This window comes from Bison bison, unplaced genomic scaffold (assembly GCF_000754665.1).
Source record: "Bison bison bison isolate TAMUID 2011002044 unplaced genomic scaffold, Bison_UMD1.0 scf7180017864155, whole genome shotgun sequence".
NCBI lineage: Eukaryota > Metazoa > Chordata > Mammalia > Artiodactyla > Bovidae > Bison > Bison bison.
This window is the reverse complement of record NW_011494727.1, coordinates 370,076-378,777: the sequence shown is the minus strand read 5'-3', so window position 1 is coordinate 378,777 and position 8,702 is coordinate 370,076. Positions and strand designations below refer to the sequence as shown.

General features: G+C 46.7%; 1 pseudogene; it reads left to right on the top strand.

Moving 5' to 3' along the window:
- The first annotated feature begins 6,098 nt into the window (after positions 1 to 6,098).
- On the top strand, positions 6,099 to 7,116 carry LOC104989446 (annotated as a pseudogene).
- Positions 7,117 to 8,702: the final 1,586 nt, after the last annotated feature.

The following is an 8,702-nucleotide window of genomic DNA, read 5'->3' as shown; positions in this document are numbered from 1 at the left end:
TTCATGGCTTCCTGGTTGTTCCATGCACTCTGCCCAGAGAGATGAATTTCTCAGACGAGACCCTGACATCTAACATAAGAAAGAGAAGCCACAGAATTTGTCACTCAGTCTGGGGCTTGTCCTTCAGGATTTGTGTGTAAAGAATCCCATGAACCAATCTCATGGAGCCTGGTGGGCTACAGTCCATGGAGTTGCATAGAGTCGGACACAGTTGAGCAACTAACACTATTCCCATATCTGTCTTTGCAAAATATTTTGGCCTATTTTTTGCAATCAAACTGTGCCATTTGAATTAAATGATCTATTTCTTATATTAACTTTCACTTTTCCAACTATTGATTTACACAATTTATACACTTTTCCAAAAGAGCACGAGTACTGGTTAGGTGGATTCACTGCATCTAAATCATTTATCTCTTACATGAATTTCATTTTTGTAAAATAGTAGCCATTCTCGTAGACTCATAATGCCTTGAAGCAAGGCTTAGAGGGTAAAATACCAAATTAAAAATTTTAGAGTTCCATGGTATCTAAAGAAATTATTAAAAATTATCATGTTTAAATCAGTAAGATAACTAAAACATCCTAGGAAGTTTAGTCGATATTCAACTGGGTTGTCTATTATTAAGTTGTATAACTTATTTCTGCATTCCAGTTACTAGAGATAAAAAATATAATCTTTGTCATAGTTTTAACACGTTTTCAGAAAAACTTGCTGACCTTCTTCTGCCCTAGAGAAGGGAGATCACATGGATCCCAGGACCACTTGTCATGTCCTGTGATCCTAGTGTCTGAGGCTCACAGGAGGCTCACTGATCACCACAGAGATCATCACAGAGAAGGGTGTTCAGTCCAAAGGCCCACAGGAGCCAGGAGGGAAGGAAATGAGTAAAGGAGATGGAGAGGACTAGGGTCCCTGGAGAGGACCAGCTGCGCCTGTCGGGGGTGGTGGAAAAGCAAGATGCTGCGTGATGATACAGTCTCAAGTTTATAAAATCAAAAATATCTATACGTGTGCCCTACACACATGTACATATGTGGAATGTGTTGAAGGCTGTACATGAGGTTGAGAACATGGATGCTCCCTGGATGGAGGGGTGGACGCTCCTGTGAGCAGGCAGGAAGCCTGGCCGCACCAAAAAGGAGAAACTGGACACATGTGAGATGATCATAATCCTACTTTGTCAATTATACATGAGGAGAAGAAAAATATAGAAAACCAAACAAAGATGAGAATCAAGAAGAATATAGAGTAAACGGCATAGTAGCTGATCTTATGAGCTAGAAGAGCTAAAAGAGCTAGAAATCTGGATTTTCATGTGAGATGAAAACACTGTGCATCTACCAAACACTTGAGGAAGAAATACAGCTGATTCGACACATATCTTTCTGAAAGCACTGCGAAGGAAAAACCAAACACACAGGCAGATCACATCCAGGACGTACAAGTGTGCAGCCCCCGCTCTGGAGCAAATCAAGCTTGCGTGTGCTTATGTCCAAAGTGGAGCCAGGGACTTCTGGGTTCTCTTTCAGGGGGAGGGGAACAGGTAGGTTGTATGGATCCAGGGTGCCAGGTGCCAGGCCCTCTGAGGAGCCCTTCACATAGTTTCATTCATTTAATTGATATACAGGGGCTTCCCTGGTGGCTTAGAGGGTAAAGCGTCTGCCTGCAATGGGGGAGACCCGGGTTCCATCCCTGGGTTGGGAAGATCCCCTGGAGAAGGAAATGGCAACCCACTCCATTACTCTTGCCTGGAAAATCCCATGGACGGAGGAGCCTGGTAGGCTACGGTCCATGGGATCACAAAGAGTCGGACACAACTTTGTATAGTTTGTATAGTAGGTATTCAGCCCATTGTACACATGTGAAAATGGAAGCTCTGTAAAGTAACTTGCCAGTTTCCTCCACACCCCACAGACTCCTTGTCACTCTGAGTGTCCATCTCCCCTCCTTCTTCTCTGTCCTTCCGGCACCTCCTCCTTCCTTCCTCTGTCCAGGCCATGACCTTCCTGGCTCACTGTCTTCCAGTCCATTCGTTTGGCTACTGGGCAGGCAGGGTTCAGCCACATCCAGGCTGGGCTCTGAAGGGGGCACCATGCCACACTCAAAGATTAGAGTGGCAGAGGGGCTGCTGGAAGACCCAGGTAAAGCTGCTGATTTCCAGGTGGGGGAACTGAAGCCAGAGAAGGCACATGCCTTATCCCACACAGCAGGAACCCCCATGCCTCTCCTCCAAGCTCTCCCTCTGTGTGATTCGGTTCAGTTCAGTTCAGTCACTCAGTCATGTCCGACTCTTTGCAACCCCAAGAATCACAGCACGCCAGGCCTCGATGTCCATCACCAACTCCCGGAGTTCACTCAAACTCATGTCTATTGAGTCGGTGATGCCATCCAGCCATCTCATCCTCTGTCATCCCCTTTTTCTCCTGCTCCCAATCCCTCCCAGCATCAGAGTCTTTTTCAATGAGTCAACTCTTCACATGAGGTGGCCAAAGTGTTGGAGTTTCAGCTTTAGCATCAGTCCTTCCAAAGAACACCCAAGACTGATCTCTTTTAGAATGGACTGGTTGGACCTCCTTGCAGTCCAAGGGACTCTCAAGAGTCTTCTCCAACACCACAGTTCAAAAGCATCAATTCTTCGGCACTCAGCTTTCTTCACAGTCCAACTCTCATATCCATACATGACCACTGGAAAAAACCATAGCCTTGACTAGACGAAGGTTTGTTGGCAAAGTAATGTCTCTGCTTTTGAATATGCTATCTAGGTTGCTCATAACTTTCCTTCCAAGGAGTAAGTGTCTTTTAATTTCATGGCTGCAATCACCATCTACAGTGATTTTGGAGCCCCCCAAAATAAAGTCTGCCACTGTTTCCACTGTTTCCCCATCTATTTCCCATGAAGTGATGGGACCAGATGCCATGATCTTTGTTTTCTGAATGTTGAGCTTTAAGCCAACTTTTTCACTCTCCTCTTTCACGTTAATCAAGAGGCTTTTTAGTTCCTCTTCACTTTCTGCCATAAGGGTGGTGTCATCTGCATATCTGAGGTTATTGATATTTCTCCCTGCAATCTTGATTCCAGCTTGTGCTTCTTCCAGCCCAATGTTTCTCATGATGTACTCTGCATATAAGTTAAATAAGCAGGGTGACAGTATACAGCCAGTATACAGACGTACTCCTTTTCCTATTTGGAACCAGTCTTTTGTTCTATGCCCAGTTCTAACTGTTGCTTCTTGACCTGCATATAGGTTTCTCAAGAGGCAGGTCAGGTGATCTGGTATTCCGATCTCTTGAAGAATTTTCCACAGTTTATTGTGATCCACACAGTCAAAGGCTTTGGCATAGTCAATAAAGCAGAAATAGATGTTTTTCTGGAACTCTCATGCTTTTTCGATGATCCAGCGGATGTTGGCATTTCTATCTCTGGTTCCTCTGTGCGATTAAATGAATCTAAATGCTCCCCATCAGCATCAGATGGAGCATCCTTGTTCATTTCCAATCCCTTCTTCCCAGCTTTGAAGCTGCTAACCAGTCTCCCAGGCCAGGAAAATCCTCTAGGAGTGGGAGTACTCTTAGATCTTTCCATACTGCACCTGGACGGCAGCTTTGGAGATTAGAAGCCAAACATTATGCTAATTTATTTTTTTATTTTTTTAAATTATGAAAATATGATAACACATTTACCAGGAGCCTTGCAAAATACAGAACAAAGTTACATATGTATATGTAATATAGGTATGTATGTAATAGCCACTATATATTTCAATTACTTTTTAAGTAGATAAATTACAATTTTTAGTTAGAGTTTTAATAGCAAACTCCCCAAAATTAATAGAATGAAAATGCAGAAAAGTATAGTAGACCTTAAAAGCACTATGAACCATTCAACATAATTAAGATTTATACAATTTTCACACAACAGTTCAGTTCAGTTCAGTTCAGTCGCTCAGTCATGTCCGACTCTTTGCAACCCTGTGAATCACAGCATGCCAGGCCTCCCTGTCCATCACCAACTCCCAGAGTTCACTCAGACTCACGTCCATCGAGTCAGTGATGCCATCCAGCCATCTCATCTTCTGTCGTCCCCTCTCCTCCTGCCCCCAATCCCTCCCAGCATCAGAGTCTTTTCCAGTGAGTCAACTCTTCGCATGAGGTGGCCAAAGTACTGGAGTTTCAGCTTCAGCATCATTCCCTCCAAAGAAATCCCAGGGCTGATCTCCTTCAGAATGGACTGGTTGGATCTCCTTGTAGTCCAAGGGACTCTAAGGAGTCTTCTCCAACACCACAGTTCAAAAGCATCAATTCTTCAGCACTCAGCCTTCTTCACAGTCCAACTCTCACATCCATACATGACCACTGGAAAAACCATAGCCTTGACCAGACGGACCTTTGTTGGCAAAGTACAGCAGGATACAAATTCTATTCAAGTTCCCATAGACAATAAACCAGGAGACACTGGAACATATCCAGGGATATAAAACAAGTGCAATAATTTCGTGCTCTAAATGTGTTCTGTGGTTCCTCCAGGACACTCCTCCTTGGAGTCGTGCTGGGTGGGGGTCTCCCTTCCCTAATGTGGAAGAGTCACATGTGAAGGCAAAACTGGGTGGAGGGGATTCACAGCAGTCCCTACTTCCCACGTCATCTTGTCCCCACGGCCTTGCTCTCACCCCAGGGCTCCTCCCTGTTCACCCCTGAGGCTGCCCTCCTCCGGGTGGGGCTGCGTCCCCTTCGATGGCAGCTCCTTCTAGTGATGCTGCAGGGAGGACAGGCCGGGACACTGTGTCTTAGTTTGCTGTGGAAGGAGGCCGTGGCCCTGAAGGCATGTCCTGTGTCCCAGAGCCCTGAGGCTTGGTCCTGAACTCCCACCCACAGGCCTTGCTGACACGTGGGCTGTAGAGTGAAGTGTTCACACACACAGCTTGGCATTTTTATCTGGGTTCCCACTTCCTAGCCTTTCAACCTTAAGGATGGCACTTAAGCTCCCTGTTGAGGCAGTCTAAGTGCAGATTGGAAAAGAATTTCTGGACACAGAGCATTTCAGAAGGAAGTGAGTTTATTAAAAAGAAAGAGCAGAAATAACAAATTGGGCACTGCAAGCACAGCAGGCTGACCTGACAGACCAGGGAGAGTTGACAGTTTTCGACAGTAGCCAGTTTTTATAGCCTCAAGACAAGAAAATTCCTGCTGGAAAGTTGGTGTTAGGTGATTGGTTAGGGCGCTATAGAGTGACAACCAGGGTGGGCTTTTTTTGCTTCATTTGGGGTCAGAAAGCCTGCTGGTGATGATCTAGGGGTCTTTTGGCCATGGGACAAAGGGGCTCAGTCAGCTTCTGAGGTGACCTGGGTTCTCGGCTACACTTCTATGGCCTTGCTACAAGGCCTTGCACCTGTGGCCTTGGGGCAGGACTCAACATCCCCCAGCCTTAATTTTCTCATCTGTAAAATGGGTTAGCAGTACAATCCACAGTCTGTTTTTTGAAACTCTTGGGGTCAGATAAGGGCCAGAACTCATAATTTTTCAGCTTCAGACTGGTGACATGGTGTACCTACTCCATATGACATAACAACACCCCCCTGGAGTCTGAAAGCACCTTGTAAACAAACATATTAGTATATTCTCAACTGAACTTTTAAACATTCACACTAAGTAAAATGTCTGTTCAGGTCAAATTTTGTTACCAAATAATTTTTTTAAATTTTGCTTTCAATTTTGAGAGACTTGAAGGGTTAGCATTGCAGATAACAACCGTCCTACCCTGTGCCTCTGTAGATAATGACACACAGTCAGAGCAATCCAAAATATTCATAGTTTGAGGCCAGATTCAACCCAGCTATGAGTTTTGGGATAAGACAAGTCTCCTGACAAGGCCAAGGGTGGTGGGTGGAGACAACCATTCGGGAGCAGCTGTGTTGTTACCTGACCGTCTGAGTCACTGCTTCTAACTCCACAGATCCTGAGCCTCAGCCATCATAGGGCCCTGAGCCTTTTCCAGGCATGTGACTTATTCCCCCTCCAGAGCTGGATCTTTCTTTGGTGGGTTTTCAGTGACCACTGCTATAGCAGTGACTGTGATCTGCCTGACCATCACAGCGCCATGTCCAGCAGGTGGACATCCCCAGACCTGGATGGCTGGGCCCAGGCATGCTGCCTCCCCAGCCTGCCACAGCTCTCTCCACCTGTGTGGTCTTCTTACTGGTGGTCAACACGGGCGTTGAGAACAGGGACATAGGTAACTGTCCATGTTCAGTTGGTGCTTCTGTTTTACTGTGACCCTCATCATTTCCATCGTAGAGCTATGAAGGCTCCCATCCAGCTTTCCTTTCTTCTGGTACAACCTCCCTGTCACCTATGCCTGCTATGCCTCCCCCATCTGCCTCTCAGCCTCCATCATCTACTCCATTTCACTCATCCAGTTCCTGCCTGTGGTCCTTACTGGGACCAGGCCATCACCACCACTGCATTCTCCAGCTTCATGTGTGTGTTTTATGTCATGGATGTGGCCTTCATGTAGAACAGCTGCAAGCTGGATGATATCACCTGCTGTGTGCACACCATGCCAGGCCTGCTGAAGGTGCTGGATACCTTTGTGGCCTGTGTCATCTTCATCTTCATTAGCAACACCTCCCTGGACCTGCACCAGCTGGCCCTGGAGTAGTGTGTGGCCATGTACTCCATCTGCTTCATCCTGGGAGCCATGGCCCTCCTGCTGAAGCTGGCTGAATGGGAATACCCGTTGCCCATCCTGTACCTCATTTTCCAGCTTGTTGTACTCACTCTGTTTTACATTCTCCTCTACTTTAGTGCTCTGATCCTCTGGCAGCTTTACCAGTTGGATGAGGAGTTCGGGAGCTAGCCCCAGCAGTCCAGGGTTGTGAACTGCAGCAATGAGCTCACCTACACCATTTGCAGCTTGGACCGGGGACTGGCTGTGGCCATCCTGACATTCATCAACCTGTTGGTTTATGTGGCTGAACTGGTGTACTGGGCCCACCAGGTTTCTGTAGGGTCTGAGGATGTCTCCAGTGCTCCAGATTCTGTTTGGTCCCATCTGGTGTCTTTACAGAGATCTGTGGTCTCCTGATGTCCTCTTCCTGGCTCCCTCTCACCCTCCTCACAACCTTCCCCATTCATCTCACTCTCTTTTCTGTTTCCTTCCCTCTTTCTGCTCTGTCTTCTTCCTGTTTGTGTGGTTGCCAGTATCCTGTTTTGCATCTTTCTCTTGCTGCTCTCATCTTTTCTACATTTTCTGCTTTTTGCTTTTTTTTCTGATCATCGTTGGATTTCTCATCTCCTATGTCCTGGTCACCTCTCCCCATCTTCCTTCTTCCTATCCATCAGGACCTGAGACTCCTTCCTTCTCTGCCCACCACCCCCTCCCACCTCCTACAGTGCTGACTCCACAGCACATAGCCCTCTGTGCAGCTGTTCATACCCTGGGCCTCTGGAGGGACCTCATTGCCAAAGCGTGCCTGTTCCCTGATATATGTGTGATGAGTTTGGGGGTGGGGGTGGGTAGCTAGGCATTGGGCCCTCTTTTTCCCGGGGGAGGGAGTATACACTGTGCCTCCCCATTAAGTTAAAAAAAAAAATCTCTGGAGGTCAGTAATTTCCAGTGGGTGGGAGTCTTGAAGCAGAGACCCTGATCCCTAGGCCCCAGCTGGTGTTCAACCCTGCCTGACGTTGGCTCCAAAAATTTTCCAGGCTTACTTAAAATCCACTGCCTGCAGAGGCCATCTTAAAGGAAGCAAAGGTTGAATGCCTCCCCATCTCAGCTACTCTTGGGGAATCAAAGTAGGAGCTGGTAAAGAATCCTAGAGTCTTGAAGACACCTGTCTGTTGATGGGGGGCAGTGGTGTGGCCCTCCTGTCTCAGTGATCTAAATAGCAGGTCCTGTCTCTGCAGGGAGAAGATCATGGCCATTGCAGCCTTAAAGGTGATGTTAGCCTGCCTGGGATTTTTTCTTTTCTTTTCCTGGTCATGAGGACAAAATTGACTGAATGGACCTGTTCTTAAAGATGAAGTTTCTTTTCTATTTTTCTGGGGAAGGTGGGTTGACTGAGTGGGGATTTCAGCTGCTGTAGTCAAACAAATTGCAGTACTTGAGTGTGTGGTGCACACACACATGTGTTTCTGCATGTCAGTGGCTTTTTGCCACTGCTTTCTGCTTCTCTGAGAATCAGGCATAAAGTGATCTGTATAAATGTGGAAAAAAATATGTATGGTTTCTTTTAACTACCTAGAGTTTCTGATCCCCATCAGTCCTTGCTGTCAACCATAGAGAGAAATCTTGTCCTTTCTTCCACATCCACAATGTTCTTTTTTTAAAACCTCAATATAAAGATAAAATAAAATGAAAACAAAACCATCAAAGTCCACAGGTCCTAACTGCCCAAATTTGACTAGAAGTCAGAAGCAGCCTAGGTCTTAAAGGGGCCCTGCCAGCCCCTAGATGCCTCTCTCTAAAGGTGCGTGCATACTGACTGTGTGTGCTTGTCCATGTCAATGGGCAGGCATGCATTAAGACCAGCAGCCCTTTAAATAACTGGTGGCTGTGAAGTCACCCCAAGCCTTCTTCCTCTCTTATTCTAAGATACAAAGCCTCAGAGCCCAGCATCCTTTATGTCACCAGGGCCAGAGGAGCCAGGCAAGCAGAGCTGTGGGGGAGGGGCAGGGGAAGGACTGCTCTCCCCTCCCACCC